At 35.7% G+C, this 20,785-nt stretch overlaps 1 long non-coding RNA gene across 1 annotated transcript in view; it reads right to left on the bottom strand.

The window, feature by feature from the left end:
- Window positions 1-2,000: 2,000 nt before the first annotated feature.
- Window positions 2,001-20,785, bottom strand: part of LOC103883745 — a 332,145-nt gene continuing 313,360 nt past the window's right edge. The window contains exon 3 of the long non-coding RNA XR_004184309.1: window positions 2,001-2,338. This is a non-coding gene — a long non-coding RNA (uncharacterized LOC103883745). The remainder of the gene's footprint in view (window positions 2,339-20,785) is intronic.

Below are 20,785 nucleotides of genomic sequence, written 5' to 3'. Positions count from 1 at the left end.
GTACCACACTGGGGTTATTCATCTCTCATTGCCTATAGAGATAAACCAGAGTAAGATTTAAACATAGGAAGAGAATTATATACTGAAGCTAAATATATAGAGTCTTTACAATATCTTATATAGTTTCAGACCTTCACTTCCCCCAAAATTGTTGTTCAGTGATGTCAGGTTCCCTATTTGTAGTGATAGCGTTAAACATTAGTGTTTGGCCCAAAGTAGAAACTTAACAAATGTTTATATAATCAATGATTTGTAAAGTTGTTTTAACCCATATTTGAATGTCATTATCTATACATTTTAAATATACAATTACAACATTGAAATTTTGGAGAAACTCCAGGGCCACATACCAGATTTATGCCACTAGTCATAACAACTCTGTACACTACTCATATACCTCATACTCTATGAGTGTCCCTTAGAAAGAATCTTTGCATGTACTTTACTTTCCACATTTATTCAATTTTTCTTTCAATACATACATTTATTGAATACCTAAAATTCTAGGCACCAGAGATACAGAAATGAACAAGAAATACAAAGCTTCAGTTCTTGCATTCTATCGGGAAGATGAACAATCAACAGAGACATAATATATCTGTAATTATGAAGGCTAAGAAGGAAAACAAATCAGGGTAAGAGGATGCAAAGGGATTTTAGGAGAGGGGTTGGTCAAATTCATCCTCTCTAAAAAGATGCTATTTGAACAGAGATTTTAATATAGTGAGGGGGTAGCTGACAGCACTCAGGCATAAACAGCAAGGTAGGTACTGAAGCTAGAGAGTGACTGGCATGTTCAAGCAAGAGCAAGGAGGCAGCAGGGCTAGTTTGGATTGAGGGAGGCAGATAGTAATAAGGTATGAAGTTGCAGAGTTAGTAGAGACTTATTGGAGAAGGATTTTTAGACTACCATAAGAACTTTGGATTTACCCTGTATGAGATAGGAAAGAGAAACAACAAGGTCTGACTTGTGCTATAAAAGGAAAACTCTGACATGTTGAGACTAGAATTTAGGAAGTCAAGCTAGAAGAAGTGTGAACATTTAAAAAGCTTTTGCAATAAACCCAGTGGGAAATGATGGTAGCTTCAGTAGGAGTGGTAGCCGTTAAGTGGGAGAAGCAATGAGCTTTCTTGATATATTTCAAGGGTAGTTCTACAAGATTTATTAATGGATTGGATGTGGGTTTGATCAAGAACAGTCAGGATGTCTCCAAGATTTTTGGAAGCCTAGAATTCTACTTCCTGAGGTAGTGAACACTGGCAGAGTAGCAGGTATGTTTGTGTTTAGGGCCAAAAAAAGTTTTTTTTTTGGATATGTTGATTTTGAGATAGCTATCAGATATGAAAGTGGAGACGTTGAATTGACAATTGAATATATGAGCTTAGAGTCAGAGGAGTAATGAGGCCTGAAACACAATATTGAGAGTCGTTTGCATGTAGATGGTGTTCAAAGAATGCAGCTAGATGAGATCACTTAGAGAGTAAACGCTTACAGAGAAGTGAATGAGCCAGAGGACTGTCGTTAGGGCACCCCAAATATCGAGATAAGGGAGGTGAGGAGGGATTTCTTATGGTGTCAGGAGAAGCAATGAGTGAGGAAGGAAGAGTCCCAAGCCAGAATGTCATAAGACTCAAGAGAAAAAGATGTTTCAGGAAGAGGAAAATTATGAGATTTATTCAATGCTGCTGAGAGATTTAGTAACATGAGAACTAAGAATTGACAATAAGATCATTGGTAACTCCTTTCCTGAAATGCCATTTCCCCACCTTTTCATCTAGCTCAGTGGTCCCCAACCTTTTTGGCACCAGGGACCAGTTTTGTAAAAGACAATTTTTCCACAGACTGGGGTTGGGGCATGGTTTTGGAGTGATTCAAACACATTACATTTATTGTGCACTTTATTTCTATTGTTATTACATTGTAATCTATAATGAAATAATGATAAAACTCACTATAATTCACAATCAGTGGGAGCCCTGAGCTTGTTTTCCTGCAACTAGATGGTCTCATTTGGGGGTAATGGGAGACAGTGACAGATCATCAGGCATTAGATTCTTATAAGGAGAGTGCAACCTAGTTCCCTTGTATGTGCAGTTCACGGTAGGGTCCACGCTCCTATGAGAATCTCATGCCACCGCTGATCTGACAGGAGGCAGAGCTCAGGTGGTGAAGCAAGTGATGGTCAGTGGCTATAAATACAGAGAAGCTCCATTCACTCACCTGCCACTCACCTCCTGCTGTGTGGCCCAGTTCCTAACAGGCCATGGACCAGTATCAGTTTGTTTCCCAGGGGTTGGGGACTCCTGTTTTAGCTGATTCCTCCAAACCTTTAAGTCCCTGTGGTACAAAAATATTTATCCAAAAACAGAACAAAAACAAGTAGTGAGAGACAGAGGATGGAGGGCAGGAGAGAACAGGAGACAAAAACACATATAACTGATTGTTATATGTAAAAATGTAAAAAAATTAAAACACTAAGAGAGGGGTGAGCTCCAGACAGAGGTCTAGGCTAAATGACAGCACTGACAGATATTATGCTGTGGAGGTGAGTCATCAGCTAAACATGCCTATTAACCAGTGATATGGGAGAAGACATCGATGATGTTTTGAGAGCTTGCTATGATAGAACATGAACTAACACACAGAAGACTATTAAAACAGAGCTTTGCTCTCTTTGCATCATAGCCTAATCTGATGACCAATTAGGGTCAATGTTCAGACATTGTGTCCTTGCTATCCCAAGAAAACAATGTGTTAATATCATCGTATAAGGAGTTTTTTTCCCCACAAATATTCTGGGAAATTAAAAAAAAAAATATGTATCCTGGAAAATAGTCTTCGAAAGTACAATAGATAATCCTATTTGATTAGAAAATAAAACATTTGAGATACAGCACTGCCTTCTTAAAATAATCTTTAATAAGAAAACTAGTACAAATGAATAAAAAGGGAAGTGATTGGAGCCTCTCCAATAAAGAGAGATCACACAGAAGATACACCAGATAACTAAGTGTATTAAGTAAAATATAGTTATCAGTGGAATGGCTCCACAGTCTATCTAGATATTTAAAGGAATTATGTAATGGATTAAGCTAAGCCATTTGACAATTGTTTTCTTAAGTCTTGTGGTATTAGGGGAAAACATAATTGAGATTTTAAAATTCTCTTACTGCAATATAAAGCTAAGGGAAGGCAGACGCACAGATAACAATTGGAGTGTGTATACACAGTGCAAGAGAAAACAGGGCTAATAGAAACAAGATATTGAATTTTAAAAATAGTCATCCATTTTTAATCCCAGCTCCTTGGGAGGCTAAGGCAGGAGGATCCCTTGAACACAGGAGTTGTAGGTAAGCCTGGGCAACACAGCAAGATGCCATCTCGAGAAAAAAGTAGTCAACTGTTTTTAATTTTATTAAAATTTCATGAGATGCTATCATACTCATCAAGTGAAGAATGTTGACTGATGTTCCAGGAAGATATTTATTTACTCTTATGCATAACAATACAACAATCCTAGAGTTGTTATAATAGATGTAAGAGTTGATGCTACAAATTTTGGGGTCTAACCCAGTGCTTCTCGAACTTGAATATGCAAACATACCAACCAGGGAATCTTGCTAAATTCAGATTATGTTTCAGTAGGTCTGGAAAGGGATTTAGATTCTGCATTTCCAACCAACTCCCAAGTGAGGTCAATGTTGCTGACTGATGCATGACACTTCAAGTCAGATGATACAGAGGAACTGTGCCTGGAATGACTTGCAGACAAGTTGTACTTGGTTCTTACTCACAGTGAAAGGCTTTGGAGCTGACTTCACTTTATCTGCTAGTATCCTTTGAATTTGCATTGTCTCTTATAGACGAAGATGGCCAATAATTTGGCCAATAACTGGGCATGTTTCCAGTAGATGTGATGGATTCGTGGTTGCCTGTTCCTGCTCATTTTGCAGGCTTTTTTATGTCCAAGAGGAAACACTTTGAGTGTTGGGGAACATACTGTGGCCATAAGATAAAATAAAATCAGTGGTCCTGTGTAAAATTTGTGATCATGGCCTCATTAGCACTGTGCTTAAATCTATTCTTTATTCAGTTTTGTCAATCAGTCCAATTTTATTGTCTAATGAGGCCAAAGGTCAACCAGTGGTCTTTATCTCGTTTCATGACTGCAGATAGCATGGCAAAACAGAGCTGTCTACTTCAGAAGCATGGACTATGGTTGTTTGAAGAGGAAGTGTGTTTAATGAATAGAAAAGCAAATACTAATACTGATAAAAGCTATCCCACACACACACCTCAAAAAGTATTAGCAAATTACTTTGATTGGATTAAACAATGAATCTTTAATATTATGTATTTACTTTAGTGAATTTTTGCTTCTGAAGACAATTTTTTTCTGAACTCATCATCAAATTCTGGGATGCCATACTTTTTCTTCTATGGAACAGCCACATCATTTAAATTAAAAAGCACACAAGTTGACTCTGACAAAAAGAATGTGATGGTAGTGACATTTAACACATCAATCCCCTTACAAAAACCAGTCAAATCAACTAGGTTAGTGTATTAGTTCATTCTCACACCACTATAAAAAATCTACCTGAGACTGGGCAATTTATGAAGAAAAGAAGTTTAATTGACTCACAGTTCCACAGGCTGTACAGGAAGTATGGCTGGGAAGCTTTAGGAAATTTACAATCATGGCAAAAGGCGAAGGGGAAGCAGGCACATCCTCACACAGGCAGAGGAGAAAGAGAGCTATGGGGAAAGAGCTACACACTTTTAAACGACCAGGTCTCATGAAAACTCACTATCACGAGAACAGCAAGGGGGGAAGTTCACCCCCATATCCAATCACCTCCAACCAGGCCCCTCTTCTAATATTGAGGATAACAATTCGACCTGAGATTTGGGTGGGGATACAGAGCCAAACGATATCAGTTAATAAAAGACAAAGCTCATACATGATATGTTCAACAAAGCTTGATGACCAGAATTGCCACATACGTCAGAATACGGGAGGATGTAGCCAGCACTCAACACAGGAGGCTAGGAAAACAAAGAAGAACCAGTGAAACAAAATTCTTCACAGACTCTAAACTCCAGATGAGAGGGCAAAGCTGCAAGAATCACATGCAGTGGAAGCAGCCTAAGCCTTAAAAATCTCAAAGCATTCAATAAAATCTTGGTTTTAGACGGATAGAGAAGAAACTGAGGAAAAGACTATGGAGAACAGAATCTAAATTGAGCAAACTGCTGGGGAAGGGACTAGCAGAGAAGGATCTCAGAATACTCCATAACCACAAAATATAATTTTTGAAGGTAAGAGCACCACTGCAGAAGGCCACAAAGCTCTGAATGTTTCAGAGGTAGAGGCAGGACAACTTTCTGAATCAAGCTTAGCCTCAAAAACCAAAAAGAAACCATATTTCTGAATAAATCATGGTAACAAGATAGGAAGGAGCTCTTGAGCCATGAGTTTGTAAAAGCGACTTTGGCTTTTCTCTGCTTTTTCATGTAGAAACATTCTCTGAATAGTTAAAAGAAACTCAACTTTATTTAAACAAAGAAAAAAATTTATAATCAAACTCTACATAAATAAGTTGTAAGACAATATATAAATAAGCCAAATAATAGTCCAACAAATAATAAAAACATACCTAATAAACATAGCTATGAAAAAGACAAAACCAATACTTTCAGATTTCTAGATAGTCTAGAAAATTTTTTAAATGATCAAAGCTTTGCAAGAAAAGCATAAATCAGTAATAGAACAGCTCTGAAGAGAGGTAACTAAACAATAATAGAATCTGTAAAGAGAATGGAAAGGAATTAGTAATGAACTAGATAAATGTAAAAGAAAGACACTTTAGAAATGGACTTTAAAATAGAAGAAATACAAGAAAAAATAGTTGCACACAAGAAAAAGTGTAGTATAGGAATTAAGATACAGAATAGAGGAATACACATTTAATGAACAACAATAAGAACAATAACAACAACAAAATAAGGTAAAAATGTTTCAAGAGAATGTTATAAATATAGAAGATAGATCAATAAATCGGTAATTTCAATAAATACAAATTGATTAACTCGCTTCTTAAAAACAGAATGTTAATTTGGCTCACAAAGCAATATTCAATTTTACAGCTGTAGCAAGAGACATAAATAAATGATTATTGAATTTTAAAAGCAAAAGGGATAGCTAGAGGTACACATCAAAATGAATAACGGCTGAAAGCTATTTTAAATATATTGAATATATTTTAAAGTCACAAATAATGACAATAAAACAAAACAATAAAAAAAAGCAAAGATAAAAGACATTATAACTCATGGAAAGTTGCCAGAGCACCCACTTATTATCCTGAAAATCGATCATTAACAGAAAGAAATAGTATTTATCCTACTCCTACAGTGTAACTTGTATTTCAGGATAATTAAATAGCCTTAGTAGATACATTTTTCAATGCCTTAGGCGATACATTTTTCAATGCCTAAGCTCTCCAGCTAATTGCCACAAAAGGAGTAATAAAATTATAAAAATAACAATTTTGTGATTACTAATATGGTTTGGCTCAATATCTCCACCCAAATCTCAACTGTAATCCCCATGTTCAAGGGAGGGACCTGGTGGGAGGTGATTGGAAACTGGGGGCGGTTTCCCCCATGCTGTTCTCATGCCAATCAGTGAGTTCTCATGAGAGTTGATGGTTTTTAGAGTATTTGGCTGTTCCCCCTTTGCTCTCTCTCTCTCCTGATGCCCTGTGAAGAGGGTGCCTACTTTCCCTTCACCTTCTGCCATGATTGTAACTTTCCTGAGGACTCCCCAGCCATGTAGAACTGTGAGTCAGTTAAACCTGTTCTGTATATAAATTACACAGTTTCAGGTAGTATCTTCATAGCAGTGTGAAAACAAGCTAATACAATTACTAATAAAATAAATGATTCAGACAATGATCATTAATAGATAATAAGGCTACTAGTGAAAGTTGATGGGGAACTTTTCAGTGAAGAGATCATGTTGTCACCATTGATCAACTTCGTTATCACTAAGAGTGAGGTTCTTATACATCATGTGCTTTTTATATAATGATGCAACAGGAAAAACACAGAATGACCCTTGAAGTATTCTTCTTTTTCTCTTGCACACACACACACACACACACCGCTGTGTACACAAAGAACTTGAATCTGACCAAATCTTTAGATCTAATTTGCAGTCTATTGAAAACATAGGGAATAGAGGAACAAGTTAAATGATATCAACAGGAAACAGTCAAATCCAGAACGACGATATTTTGTAGAAAAGACTGAACCATTTCTCCAATGCCATTAAGAAAAGGTGAGAGTAGATCACAAGTAATTTTAAAAAGACTTAAGTGTAGGTGAGCATATCTACCAGTTGGCTGAAACAGTCATGGTTTACTCTTGTTACCACAATGTACTTGTTATTTATTCTCCCTCTAAGCTCAGAGGCATTTAGGGTAGAGCTGCAGATTGTATGACCACTTTACTTAAAAGACATATAACCAAATTTATTGAGAAGACTTTATTTGGATCTGATCCTCACAAGCCAAAACAACAAACAAACTAAAATCCATGATGTTTCAGTTTATACTCACACACACTTTTTTTTAACAATTGAGATAATTTGAATATGAATTTGTATTTAGGTCATGTTATGCAATTTGTGTTAGATAATTATGTGTGACAACAGAATTGCAGTAACATAAGAATGTATTTTTGGCCGGGTGCGGTGGCTCATGCCTGTAATCCCAGCACTTTGGGAGACCAAGGTGGGCAGATCATGAGATCAGGAGATCGAGACCATCCTGGCCAACAGGGTGAAACCCCGTCTCTACTAAAGATACAAAAAGTTAGCCTGGCATGGTGGCAGGCTCCTGTAGTCCCAACTACTTGGGAGGCTGAGGCAGGAGAATGGTGTGAACCCAGAAAGCAGAGCTTGCAGTGAGCTGAGATCAAGCCACTGCATTCCAGCCTGAGCGACAGAGTGAGACTCTGTCTCACAAAAAAAAAAAAAAAAGTATTTTTTTACTCTAAAGCTTATCTCAGTATCTTGGTAGCTGGGATTTGCAATAAACTATTCAAGCAAAAAAAGAGAGAATGCATCCAGTTTGGAAACAAATATGACAAACATTAATAGTTATGGAAACTGAGAGATGGGTACATAATACTCATTTTCTCTCTGATTTTGTGTATGTTTGCAAATTTAAAAAATGGAAAGTTAAAATAATTGATTTTATAAAAGAAGAATTGTAGTAACTGATCAAACTTGAGATCAGCTTATTATGGACATAAATTGTCAGTGCTTATGCATCTAATAATAGAGCTTCAAAATAGAAGAAAGAACAGACAGAATTGCAAAGCATAATTTAAAAACACAATATTAGTCAGTGATTTCCAAACCAAACCCTCTAAAAATTGATAGAACCTGTAGTCATAAATTAGTAAGGATATAGAAGACTTGAACTACACTATTAACCAACTTGACTTAACATTTATAGAATACCCTACCCAACAAAAGCAGAATAAACATGATTTTCAAGTGCACATAGAACACTTGCAAAGATAGACCATATTTTGCACCATTTAACAAGTATCAATACATTTAAATAATTTAAGTCATACATAATAAGTTTTTGAAGCAATTAAATTAGAAATCAATAACAGAAAGTTCTCTAGGAAATTCCCCCAAATATTTAGAAATGACATAATGCATTCTATATAATCCATGTGTCAAAGACATCAAAGAAAATTTAGAAAGTATTTTGAACTATTCAGTTCAAATGAAAATAGTGCCTATCAAAATTGGTACCATGTTGCCAAAAAGGTATTTGAGGAACATTTGTAGCACTAAATATTTGTACTGGAAAGGAAGAAAAGCTTCAAGGCAATGACCTCAGCTTCTACCTAAAAAAATTGGAAAATAAAAAAGAAATATGCAGAAATATATCTGAAATGTGAAGAAGAAGGGAAATGATAAAGATTGGAGTCTGGAAATTAATAAAATAGAAAAGAGAAACAATAAATGGAAGAAAAGAGAGACAATAAATGGAACCAATAGCTGGTTATTTGATAATACTGAGAAAGGATAAACTTTCAGCCAGACTTATTAAGCAAAAAAAAAGAAGTTACAAATTGCCAATTGCAGGAATGAGAGAAGTTATATTACTACAGATTCTACATATATTAAAGGTATAATAAAGAGGTATTATAGAAAACTTTATGGTAATAAATGCAACAATTCAGATGAAATGGACAAATTCTTTGAAGAGAAAAAAACCCACCAAAGCTCATTTAGGAAGAAATACCTAATATGAATAACTCTATATCTATTTTAAAATGTTCATTTTTACTAAAAACCTTCATTAGAGGTATAATAAAGAGGTATTATGGAAAATTTTATGGTAATAAGTGCAAAAATTCAGATGAAATGGGCAAATTCTTTGAAGAGAAAAAAAAACCACCAAACCTCAGTTAAGAAGAAATACCTAATATGAATAACCCTATATCTAGTTTTAAAAGTTCATTTTTACTAAAAACCTTCCTACAGAGAAAATTCAGACTTCAGATGCCTTCCCTAGTGGATTCTACCAAACATTTAGGGAAGAAATAATACCAAATCTATATACACTATTTTATATATTTTAAAAGAGGGATACTTCAGACTCATTCTATGGAGCCAGCATTACCTTGGTTCCAAAATCAAACACTTCATAAGACAATTACTGACCAATATCCCTTATAAACATGGAGCAAAAATGCTGAACAAGTTTCTCAAATTGAATTCAACAGTACAGGACCAAATGGACTTTATTCCAGGAATAAAAATGTTCGTTCAATCAGTGCAATTCCCCACATTAACAAAGCTGGGAAAAAATAAATGATAAATTCAATATCTATTCCTGTTAAAAATTCTCAGCAAGGTAGGTATACAGAAGGCATATTATTTTCTTATGGCTGGTATAACAAATCACCACAAATTTGGTGGCAGAGAACAAAAGAAACTTATTATTTCACAAGTCTGAAGGTCAAAAATACAAAATCAAGGTGTCAGCATATCCACATTCCCCAGAGGTTCTTAGGAAAATTCTTCTCTGCCTCTTCCACGTTTGGATGGCCCTTGGCATTCCTTGACTTTTTTGGCTTGTGGCCAAATCACTCGAATATCTGCCTCCATCTTCACAGCACCTTCTCCTCTGTGTGTCTGCATCTTCTCCTTTTCTGTCTCACATAGACACTTGTCATTGAATTTAGGGCCCACCCGGGTAATTCATAATGCTGCCATTTCAAGATCTGTAACCTAATTACATCGTAATTACTTTTTTTTTTTTTTTCAAATAAGTTAACATCCACAGGTTCCAGAGATTTGAATGTGGGCAAATCTTTTGGGGGCCACTATTCAACCCACAGCGAAAGGAAGTTCCACGCCCTTACAAAGGGCATCTACAGAAACGCTACAGCTAGTATCATACTTAGGTGAAAGACTGAATGCTTTTCCCCTATGAACTAGAACAAAACAAGGATATCCACTCCCACCACTCCTATTCAACATTGTACTGAAGGTTCTGGCCAGTGTAGTAAGGCAAGAAAAAGAAATAAAAAGCATCCAATTTGGAAAACAAATAAGTAAAGCCATTTTTCGTCAAAGATTAAATGGTCATTTATATAAAAAATGATGGAATCTACCAGAAAACGAGTGTATGAGTTCTGCATGGTTATAGGATCTAAGATCAATATATAAAAAACAATCGTTTTTCTATCTACTAGCAACAAACCATTAGAAAATGAAATTGCACAAAATAATCTCACTGCAATTGCATTCGTGACCAGAATTATTATTAGTTGTTGTTGTAATAGTAGTAATATTTACTTTTAATGGCACTTTTGAAACAGTAGCAAAATAGAAAGGATGTCCGTCAATTGTGTAATAGTATTATATCAATACTGATTTTCTGATTTTCCTAACTGGACTGTAGTTATGTAAAAGACTGGTCTTTGTTTTAGGAGATACATACTGAAATATTTACGTGTTAAGGGTCATCTCAAGTCATTATGAAAATGCATAAAATGTACATACTTGAGAGAAAGAAAGAGAAACAACATAGTAAATGATAATAAGGAGACAATTATGGAATCTGGATGAAAGGTGTACAAGATCTCTTCATACTATTCTTACATCTTTTCTGTAAGGCTGACATTACTTCAAAGTAAAATATTATTAAACACAATGTGAGAAAAGGAATCGAAAATGATGCATCTAAGTAACTCTTGAAGAATTTTGCTTCAAATGGAGCCATAGTTATTTGGACAGATAGGGTCAGGAGGTATGAAACTTTATCATAATGCCTGGCATAGAGGGGTGCTCAAGCTATGAGGGGCATTAGGTCAGGGAGATAAAACTCAAAGAAAGCCTTATCCTGATCACTCTGTGGCCAGAAGATGGGTCAGCAATGTTATTCTTTTTCTTTTTCCATTATCTCTTCTCTCTGATTCATACAGTTGGGTCTGTGTAAGTTAAGTGCCTCCATTATACACTTAACATTTTATTTACCAATTCTCATACTCAAGATCAGAATAATGTACAGCTATATGACTTAAAATGCCAAACATCACAAAGTGTAATAGGAGAACTTTTGTTTTTTACAAAGTCTTCATAGATCTCTAAGCTGGAATAAGGCAATTACCATTAAGCTTTATCAAAACAGCATCTATAGAAAGAGGGGAGAGACACAAATGCTTTTTCAGAACTGAATGAATCATTTATGAGGATGTTTCCCCACCTACTGTACTGTCCTCCAAGAAGAGTAGAAGAAACTAATGTGGAATAATAGTTCCTTTGTAAAGGATCCCGATACTTCATCAGGCTGCAATATGCTACTTTAATGCTCTCAGAGCATTCTGGGGAAATGGCACATGAGGTCTTGCCTCTAGTATTCTTTCCCACTGCTGAGCAAAGAGGTTAATAAGAGAGGCTAGGGAAAGGGTGGTGGGAATCCTTGGTCTGTGAAGGCTGCAGTCAATATTTCAAGTTAAGTTATATATTGGAGAGAAAAGTACTCATTATATGGCAGTTTTCTTAGACTTACATCAGAGTATTGCCCTTCAGTTACCAACACACATTTATCCTTGACACCTTATAATATTATTACTAGCTGGCATATATTTCAAGTGTCTGTTCTCTTCTTAATAAGATTCTGAAGAAACTGTGGTTCTTTCAACAACACATAAACAAACCTTCCTTCCTTCTTTTGTTTTGTTTTGTTTTTTTCTGCAATGGATGAGTCTCTCTCGTTAGTTATTTTTCCTATTTCAATATTAGAGGATGAATGAAGTCTAGGAATACTTTACTATATTTCAGTGTCCATAGGGCCCAAATTCAAGTTTAGACTCCTGTAAATGATATTTAAAGTATCATTAACATGGTATAATGAAAAGAAAACTCTGTTATCAGGAGCGTGTGTTTAGGTGAGCAAGAGGGTAGCAGGTGAAGAAGGGGTGGGGGAGAGAAATAATCCCAACATGGTCACTCATTGATGCTTGGGGATCAAAGCAAAGATAGAAATCAATCATAGAGTTAAAATCAGGGCTCACTAAGGTAATAGATGTGAAAATCATTGTAGACATTTAAAATGTTATGTAAATATTTGATATCTTTATTACAAAAAAGGAAAAAACATCTAGCCATAAGCAGCTTTGAGATACTGATATTCGTTTTAAGGTATATTTTTGATTTTTGCAAGCTGTTTATTTCATAAAATTGAACTAAACTACCTATTTGGTTAATGTTTATTGATAAATTCAGATCTACTAAAAGGCAAGCAGAAGTCAGGCATGGTGACTCATGCCTATAATCCTAGCACTTTGGGAAGTGAAGGTAGGTGCATAGCTTGAACCCAGGAGTTGAAGATCAGCCTGGGCGATATGACGAAACCCCATCTCTACAAAATATACAAAAACTAGCCAGGCGTGGTAGTGTGTGCCTGTGGTCCCATCTGCTCTGGAGGCTGAAGTGAGAAGATCCCTTGAGCCTAGGAGGCGGAAGTTGCAGTAAGCCAAGGTCTCGCCACCGCACTGAAACCTGGGAGACAGAGCGACGGGACTCTCATCTCAAATGTGTTTTGTGTGTGTGTGTGTGTGTGTGTGTGTGTGTGTGCATACTTTAGGGGAATAATACCTAAAGAATATAAATTTTAAAAACCTATATAGGTAGAAAAGATGATCTAGATAGGGCTGTCTGATTAAAAATAAATTGGGATGGTAATACACAGCCAGTATGAGATTAATTCAATTTTTATATTCAAAATAAGGTAATACTGTTTTCTGTGCTTTTCTGGACAGAACATCTTTGTAAATGATAGTCTTTTGACTATTTTAGTAACAGTTAGCAGCAAAGGAATTTTGAGAATATCAAGTAAGTAAACTAAAAACAAGAAAGTTTGACTGCCAGTAGAAGCAAAGAACAAAAACTATTCATTTTACAAAGCTTGGCCAAATTGAAATGGCTCTAGACAAGAATCTGCAGGATAAAAAGGAGAAAGAAAAATTGTTTAGAATGTAGTAATGGGGTGCAATTAAGGAAAAGAAAATTTAGGCTGAATATCAGAAACAATTTCCTAACAGTCTATTAGACTGTACATTAGTTTCCCAGGGGAAGAAATGGAAGCCTCATTGCCCAAGTCATTTAGCGCTAGTCTGATTTCCAGAGGGTGTGGCAACCCAGAAGGAAATGAAAAATGTAGAGTCATGAAAGTCAGTCTAAGTTAATTTTATAGCACCGTGAACTGCTGCCATAGGTATTGAAAGGGGTGTAAAACCACTGTAATAGACATATTCTATCACTTTAAAATGAATGGTTCACCTAGCCACGTACCATCGGCAGCATCAGATTATGCTGTCAGATAAATCCAGGACTGCCCCTGGCTGAGTGCTAGGACAACACAACAACAGATGTGATTAGAATGTGAAAAGAATCTTAACTTGGCTGCAACTTCTGTCACACAGAAAGACACAGGGCTGATTCAGACCATCTAGCTGCCTAAGTATATACTTGCTTCTCCCCTCTTTGCCTCATGTGTCTCCCCCAAAGCTACACTGAAGAGCATGGACTTTGTAAAATAGGCTGTTTCAAGACTAAATTTCTAACGCAAAAGTGCTTTGGGGATCAACTTGTACTGTTTATTTAACCATATTAATGACAGCAATCTTCTTGTTTTAGATTGCATGGAACATTTCTTTTAAATGTTTTTTAGTCTTTTCTACTTTCTCCGTCTTTCTTCTCCTTACCACGAAGCTGAGATTCTACAGTATTGAAGCACACTTATTTCTCCACGCCAAAAAGAACTTTCCAGATACTTCGGGATCCAGCTAGCATTAATATAAAACAGACTCTAAGGGCTATTAATGTAAGACATTGTTATGACTCACAAAGAAAGAACAAAATGCTGCCTGTAAAACTGTGACACAATACTTTTTCTCTTAGAATTTTTATCTTACGCATGTTGGAATAGCTTTTTAAAGACTTTTTGTTGTAGATGATTTACCATCATCAAATTTGTGTATATTTTTAAACTGGTGAAATAAATTTCTTAATATATTCCTAAACAATTCCACATTCAGACTGCAACTTTTCTGCATCCCTTTCAAATCCAGGGGTTTCAATACTTATCCGTGTTTTATCACTAAAAATGGTCCTCTGTGCCATAAAGAACATTAGTTATGCAGCCAGAATTTCTTTGAAAAGTACTCCAAAAGTAGTCTCTGGGATTTTCTCACAAGCTGTTGACACCTGTTCTGCAAAATTTGCTTCTGGCACTTTCTTGGTTGGCATGTAATAGTCAATAGAAGCAAAAGATAACACATCTTTTTCTCCCTGTGGAGTCTTTCTTTCCTAACTCCAACAAATCACTATTTTTGATTTCCAAGAACATTTTAAAATTTCTTTCATTGCTTTTAGGATAAATAGTTTTTTCTGGACTATTAAATATATGTCCCACTGCATGATTTCTGTTTCTGTACATACAATAATTTTTCATTTTAGCACAGAATCACGATATAATTTTTGAAGACATTTTTAAAGGCAATTAAGCGTAATGACTGTAGTATAAGCATAATTCATTTAAAATGGCAACATGAACAACTATGACCAAATTTGTTGATGTGCAGTAAGTGACGTCTATATCATAACTGCCACCTGGTTGACAATGACAGGAGGATGTGAAAATTGTATTTTCCAGAAATGTCTTAAATCCCTTCTTCTTTTAACATTTTCCCCAGGCCTTATTCACCCCAGCTGGAAAATTTTATTGGTCCCTGAGTTAAAGCTAAGTTATTGAGAAATAACCACTGGTGTCTTTCTTTAAAAAAAAAACAAAAAACTGCAGGACTCTTTTTTTAAAAACAGTCACTCATTGCAAACATCCTGTTTGAAGAAAACACACAAGCTAGAGTGCTTGAAACTTTGTTTGCCGTTCTAAGCATTTTCATTGCTTGTTATCAGAAGGGCTGTTGTGTTCCCCTCAATATGCTATCAAATTATTTCCTTGTAAAAGGTATTTGAAGAAGTTTATGCAAAGGCATTCTTCTTTTCTGTACTCAGTCAATAAGGAGTAACTTTTTATTCCTTCAGATCTCATTGATTTCAATAAATATTACTAATTTTAAAATGAATTATTATTCTTGATAGGCTAAACTATGGGGAAAGATGCATCTTAAAATTGATATAATAAAGCATCTGTCATTATATGACCTTTCTTTCCTATTCATTTTTACTCCAGCCAAAGTCAGGTACCATGTGTGTACTGGGATTCTACTGCCAGTGGATGTTATTTGGATATCACTTCCTTCCTATGAATGATCCCTAGTTACTGCAGGATTAGTGCAACATAGTGTGTGTGTGTGTGTGTGTGTGTGTATACCATATCCATTATTGTTCAAAGTATCTTTAGCAGCTACTAATATTACCAGGGAGTATGTATATACTTAACCTTAGAAATTCATACACCCATTTCCCAGTGAACAAAAGTATATTGAGTGCCAACTATGCACTAAATTTAGTCCTAAGAATGAGAAGTTAACAATGAACAAAACAGGCATGATTTCTGAGCTTTCCACATTTACAGACTTGTTCTATGCAAAGTCTTTATGGAATTATGAGGAGCTGTTAGGTAATTCAGACAGCTCCAGATTCCTAAGATATGCCCCTGAAATTATTAAGAAAGTGGACCAGAAACTATTCCTGAACAAAAGCACTGGAATAACTGTCATCTGCATCATGGCCGCTTTGGAATGTGCGTATGTGCATGTGTGTGTGTGTACTCATTTGAAAGGATATAGAATACACCCAGAATTCTGGTTGAAAGGCAGAAGACCCAAAGCCTTCTGAAAGAAAGCACTGCAAATGGCGTGTTTTTATGTGGGGGCTTCTCAAAATATTACGTGAAGCCTCTTCTTGAAGTGCCAAAAATTCAGGTCATTAGAATCATTTTGCTAATCTCTGTACACTTTAAATAAATTAAATGTTAACAATAATATGTTTTATAGTTTCAATAGCTAGAGGACAATATTGAACATCTTCAATACAAACAAATGATAAATAGTTGAGATGATGGATATACTAATTACCCTGCCCTGATCATTTTACATTATATACATCACAATATCATATGTTCCCCATAAATATGTACAATCATTATGTATCAATTTAAAACGTTTTTAAAATAAAAATTAAAAATCTAAAGGCAAAGCAAAAGTATGTGAGGGGATGTACATAATTTCTATGCAAAAAGAGATAAAAGAAAGAAATTAAATGGAGAGAAAAAAGTACCTATTTAAATTTACCAGGAAAATGCTTTTAAGAGACCAAATAATCCCCTTCAAAGCATTCTAAGTTTCAAAAGGGCAAGAAAATTGTTAATTGAATGTTTAATTAACATTTATTGCAAGCATATTAGTTTTACATGACTCACATTTAGTAATACAGTAGTGTTCCTGCTACCATATGTGCACTTTATAGCATATTCAGTCCCCATATATAATCAACACATATGGTTCATTTATGCCCATTCTGTAACACTTGGAATATAATTTCCCTATTTCCAATGATTATAGGGGTTTATAGTTCTATCACTGCTTCCACTGAATTCAGCAAGAATTTATTGAGGAAACTAAGTGTAAAGTACTTTGCAAACGACGCTGTGAGAGGGAATAAAGATGAAATAGGTATGCTTTCTATGCTTAAAGAATTTGGCATCTGAAGGGGAGAGTGGATACAATTATGCACCTGTATGTGCCTTGTGCTGTGCTGGGCAAACAGATAACAAAAAAGAGTATGGGTGGTCGCTACCTTTCAGCAGTTTAACTTTAGTGGGGCATTGGAAATAAATACATGAGTGTTGAAAGGTTCAGAGGCAAAAGATATCAGGCAAATTTGCAGAAATGGAAGTGTGTTCAATGTGTGTTAAGAATAGAATGCAAAAGGAGACGGAAATGACTAGAAATTAAACCATAGAAATAGGCAAGAATTTGACGGCTACAGACATCACATGTTATGAAATTTGGAAAAGAATTATGGATAGTCATGGTGAGTTTTAAACTGGGGGATGACATGGGTACCCTTTTGTTGTAGAATTATTATTCTGGTAGGGGCAGAGGGGATAGAGAGACAGACCTGATGAAGGTTATGCCACATCTCTTAATCCAACGCATAGAAGAGGTGGGGGGAATGGAGGGGTTAGGATTACGAATTCCTACTAATAGGTCCTCAATTCTATCCTTTTCTTGTACTAAGTCCCCAACCTGGATAACATTATCATTGTTTCTATATGTAAATCTGCCCCATTATTCTCTCATTATAACAAAGTTATCCTTTCCATATTTCATATTTTCCAGTCCAAATCATAGAGGAAGCTGTTCTAACTGATTTGATTAACGTCTTGGTAGCAGCTCTAGAGCCCTACATCCAACTGCTTATTATTGCCTGGATATTTCAAAGGCTTCTCAGGATTTAAAATAGTTAAATACTAATTCATAATTTTGGGCAATTACTAAATTTCAGCCAATGTGCAAAGCAATTGATATTCACTGTATCATTAAGAGATCATGTTGAATTTGGAAAGGACCTAGGTATAATGAGGCGTTTTAGTCCTGTCTTGCTTCCTGCAGCTATGCTGTCCCAATTCCAGTGCTACTATATCATTATCATAAACCATAAACTCCTTTTGCTGAAGTTGGTGTGATGTTTAATTTTATGTGTCAACATAAGGCATTAGTACCCAGTAATTTAATCACACACTAATCTAGGTGTTACTGTGAAGCTATTTTGTAGATGTGGTTAACATACAGAGCCAGTTGACTTTGAGTAAAGCAGATTAATCTCGATAATTTGTTTGGGCCTTATCCAACCAACTGAAGTCCTTAAGAGCAAAAACTGAACTTTCCTGAAAAAGAAAGAATTATGTATCAAGATTTTAAGGTGCATATCCTGCCCATGTTTCCAGCCTGCCAGCCTGCCCTACAAATTTCAAACTCAAGACAGCAAGAACAATTCATACCCGTGTTTTCAGCCTGCTCATCTGCCCTACAGACCTACAGATTTTGAATTTACCAGCTCAGCCCCCACAATTACATGAGCCAGTTTCTTTAAATAAATCATGTATATTTGAGATATATGTGTATATATGTATAAACATACGTGTGTGTGTGTGTATATATATATATAAACGTGTGTGTGTATAAAAAATGATTGCTCTATATACACTTATTGCTATTTGTTCTGTTTCCCTTAGGAACCCTGACTGATAGAGTTGGCTTAGCTGCCTGATCTAAGGATTCTTTCCCTAAGGAGAAGAGTGGGGAGGAAAAATGGGGAAGATATTGCATCTATTCCAAGCAAAGTGTGGCATGGGACCCAAAGATTGAAAACGTTTGGAATTAACCTCTCCTGACAGTGGTTCCTATTCTTTTCAATTTCTGGATCTACTCATCCCTTTTATTATGTAGCCTATCTCATATCCTTCCATTGGATCTAAATTTCCATGAGAAATACAAATCAATTTTTATGTGCTAATTATACCATATATTTTCATGAGACATGTGTAACAGTTGTCTTTAGTTAAATGTATAGTAAAATTATTTAGATATATTTCGATATTAATGTAGAAAACAATTAGCTTTTTATCTCTTTCACTTTTATATACTATTTACATTCTAAATGACAGATATTAAGTGTTCCAGTTTCCATAGGTAACTTTTGTTTTAGATGGAGTCTCACTCTGTTGCCCAGGCTGGAGTGCAGTGGTGCCATCTCGGCTCACTGCAACCTCCACCTCCAGGGTTCAAGCAATTCTCCCACCTCAGCCTCCCGAGTAGCTGGGACTACAGGTGTGTGCCACTAGGCCCAGCTAATTTTTGTGTTTTTAGTAGAGATGGGGTTTCACCATGTTGGCCAGGATGGTCTCTATAGGTGACTATTTTATTAGTGTTTTATTTGCAGGGTAAAATGTTCACAACCATTCCTAAACATAAAACACAGAGGCACTATTTTTTTCCCCATGACTTCCATCTTAATGCTACTTTCAGAAGCAGGAAAAACTTTTTATATACCTTGAAACACTGTGGGTAATGATCCTGAAAAAATGTTAGCCATTTTCTCTATCTAGTGCCTATCCAGGGAAGAAGTGGTGAAAGTAGGGGAAAAATGGATTATATAGATATTCTATAGATTAGTACTGCTACAATAAAAGCAAACAACAGGAAGATAATTTTTAAATTACTAAATTAGTTCAATGGAAGCCAATCAATTGACTCATACACTATTCAAAGGCAACATAACTGTCACTCTTCAGAAATGTTTCAGAATGCTTTATCACTATCAGTAGACTTGCAGATTTAAACAGCATGTTTCTGTGGCAAGAGACACAAAGGAGAACATGCATTTTTGAGTCCTAATCCTGGCTGTTTTCTGTGCTTTGGACATTGATTCCATATCCATTTAAAAAATTATGATGGTAAATGACACTTTCCAGGCTTTTAAAAAGACAGTGATAAGTAGAATACTGAAAAGTAGAATTGAAGAAATAGGAACTCCTAAAATTGGAAGGTGATATAAGGCACAACACTGAACCCCATTTTGCCCCTACTCACAACTTTTTGGAAACAATAATTCTTTTGATAACTTGAATATACATCTGCATGTGTTGGACTAGAGCAGAACACTGTAGTCACTTCAAAAAAAAAAAAAATAGTCTGTAGTTAAGATCTCCAGCTGAGAAGAGTTGACTGTTAACATTCAAAAGTTATTAAAATTTTTTAAATAAACCAATTACAATCCAAAGAGGTTTAGCTTCTCTTTCCATTTTGTTTCTTGAATGGAATACTATTTTTAAAAGTTCCTTCGGCCAAAATGTCATCAAAGCTGGTTTCGTTGTCATAAGATCTGGTTGTTGCACTGGGTCCCATGCTCGGAAGAGCCCCACACTTGATTTATTGCTCTGCTGAGAAGGTCTTCAAATTCTTAAAAATTTTATGTTTGAACTTGTGTTTTGCAAGCGAAGTCTGGCAGGATGATGGAGTATGTGTGTAGGCAGGGGAGATATATATATGGAAAATGTGTGTCTGCCATTCCTTGCTGTCTCATTCCCATAGAGTACTCATGATGCCCACATAAGCACAGAAATATTGTGGACTCAGAGTGTGGGGCAGTTCAGAGAGACACAAAGCAAGTCAATGAATGCCTGTTACATCATGACTAAGTAAGCAGGA

Source organism: Papio anubis, chromosome 6 (genome assembly GCF_008728515.1).
Source record: "Papio anubis isolate 15944 chromosome 6, Panubis1.0, whole genome shotgun sequence".
Lineage (NCBI taxonomy): Eukaryota > Metazoa > Chordata > Mammalia > Primates > Cercopithecidae > Papio > Papio anubis.
This window is presented reverse-complemented; position numbering and strand designations above follow the sequence as displayed.